Genomic DNA, 2,807 nt, shown 5'->3' with positions numbered 1-2,807 from the left:
CAGGGTGCTGATCCATACTGGGGGAGCCTCCCCCTTGGGAGATGTTCCCCAGCCCCAGCAGCCCTGGAGAGCTGAGGAGAAACCCCCCTGCCCTTGCTTCCCAGCTGATGATTTGATTGCTTCAGCCACTGCCACAGGAGGGAGAAGTCTTCCCAGCCAGGTGCCTGCCCCTGCAGCCCAGCATGGGGGCACCAAGAAGTCCCTGTATTGGGGGGCTTCACCCCACCCCAGCTCAGGGTCCCCCAGCCTGGGGCAATTCTTCCCTTCCCCATACCCAACCCCTTGCCTTTGTTACTAGAGTCCCAGGGATAGCTCAGAGTGGAGAGAAGTTCTGCCCCCCTTTATTCATTCTGCCTCACTCACAGCAGCTGAGGCAAAATGGGCTGTGGAGGAGCAGAAGTATTTCCCTCCCCTCCTTAAAACTGTCTGAGACTGGCAGGGGCTGAGGGAAGCAGCTCTGCAGGTTTGGGAGGGGAAGAGTTCCCCTCAGCTTCCTGAGGCTGCCACAAGCTGGGGGACTCTGCTGGAGTGGGGGGGAAGCCCCCTAACAGGGGCTCCCTGGTGCCTCCATGCTGGGATGGAGTGGTAGGTATCTGGCCAGGAGGGCTACTTCTCCCCCTCTTCTGTGGCAGCTGCTGAAGCAATGGGCATGTGGGAATGGGGAGGGGGAGCCTCTTCCCCACCTACCCCTGTCCCTGGTCCCTATGGGCTGATGGACACAGGCAGGAAATAAGCCAAGGAGTCCCTCTTTCACAGGGTCAGGCAGCAATAGCCTTGGGCTGTAAAACATCCTGGGATGCTGGGGGACTCTGAATTAACTTGAACCAGGAAGGGATCTGGGACAGAAGTTCCACAAATCAGTTTGACCTAAATTGGTTAAATCTGATACTACATCCAACCAGGTTTATCTTAAATTGGTTTTGGTCATTTTGAAAGTGGTTTATGTGTACTGAACGTCTGTTCTGTTACAGGTTTGTAATGGTAAGAGCTTTGCTAATAGCAAGAGTTTTGCACGCTGATTCCATAGTAGGCTGGTGAAGTGGCACGTAGCCTCCTGCTCTGTGAGCGTGACCGAACCATGAACCTAGATAGTAGAATGTTGTAAGACAGTGGAATGTGGTAAACACCAGGTGCGTTGGATCACGACTCATCCCCAAATTCCTAGCTTGAGATAATGTTGTTTACTCCAGACTGTATAAGCTGTACATTCTTAAGTTACGATGGGTTCCTCAGCTCTGGCAAGAGTTCTGACTTGCACCGTGCCCCAGCACACACTATCACATCCCCGGGATCGGGACACTCCAAAACCAAAAAAGCCACGCAAAGTGGCAGCTGCCACCTAAAACCAATATAAAATAATCGTCCTCTGTACTCTATTCTATCACCTGCCTCTGCAAGTATCCTTAAATAAAGGTTTACAAAAATAAAAACAACCATAAATACATCCTTTATTCAAGCGCAGAAAATCTTCTAAACCCAATAATTCATTCTAAAACAAGGTTTTAACTAATTTCTGATCACTTAAATCCTTTATCTGACAAAGGCCTACCATGCTGTGGGGGGCAAGCTGAAGGAGACAGGGGTACAGATGGTCTTCTCTGTCCTTCCAGTGGGCAGATGTGGATGACACCACGAGACCTGCATCAGAGAGGTCAACTTGTGCCTTCAGGAATGGTGTCTCAAGGCAGGCTTCAGCTTCTTGGAGTATGACCTATACTTCAAGACAAGGGACATGCTCGGGTGGGATGGGCTTCACCTCTCCCCCAAAAGTAAGCATGTGTTCTCTTTCAGGTTGGCTGGTCTCCTCTGGTGGGCTTTAAACTAGGTTTGTTGGGGGAAAGGAAGGGGAGGATGAGGTCAGAGGGAGCTTCGGAACACCAAACCAAGTGTCACCCACAAGAACAGCCCAGCCAAGACTGATGACAAGCACAAGAAATACCTAGATAAGAGACCTGGGTAGTCCTGGGATTAGGGGGGGCGGTGCATACACCTTCAGGAGGCCTTAAATGGCTATACACTAATGCTCATAGTATGAGGAACAAGCAGGAGGAATTTGCCCTCCTGCTAGCTAACACAAAACCAGACATAGTGGGGCTCACCGAAACGTGGGATCCAATGCATGACTGGGTGGTGAACATCAAGAGTTATAGGCTATACAGGAGGGATAGGACAGGGAGGAAAGGTGGGGGCGTGGCGCTTCTTGTCAAAGAACAATTCACATTCTTAATGAGCAGCACTGGGTCAGAGGAGGGGCAGACTGACGTGCTCTGGGTGAGAATACAAGGGGCTCGAGGTGAAAGGGACTTAATGGTAGGGGTCTACTACAAACCACCCAACCAGGGAGAAGAGCTAGACTGGGAATTCTGAGGTCAGCTGGGAAGCAGTTAAGTCAAAGGATGTGGTCATCATGGGTGACCTAAACTATCCGGACATTTGGTGGGAAGAGCAGTCAGCCAGGTCTGATGCTCACGTAGGTTCCTAGCCATGTTACAGGACTTCCATGTGACCCAGGAGGTGCACAGTCCCACTAGGGGAAATACCTTGTTAGACCTGGTCCTGGCCACAAGCAATGACCTGGTGAGGGGACTGCGGGTGCTGTATCACCTGGATGATAATGATCATTGCCTGCTGGAATTCACCATCCAGCGCAGGGTGGCAAAGGTGACAGCAGCCCTGGACTTCAGGAGGGCAGATTTCATTGAGCTTAGGAGACTAGTTGGGGAGACGCTGAGGTCCTGCAGGGGTGGGGAGTTGGGAGTCCAAGAGGAGTGGTCATTCCAGAAGGACCTAAACCCAAAGGGTGGCAA

Source organism: Gavialis gangeticus, unplaced genomic scaffold (genome assembly GCF_001723915.1).
Source record: "Gavialis gangeticus isolate Ggan-Ray unplaced genomic scaffold, GavGan_comp1, whole genome shotgun sequence".
Taxonomy (NCBI): Eukaryota; Metazoa; Chordata; order Crocodylia; family Gavialidae; genus Gavialis; species Gavialis gangeticus.
Note: the sequence above shows the minus strand (reverse complement) of the source record.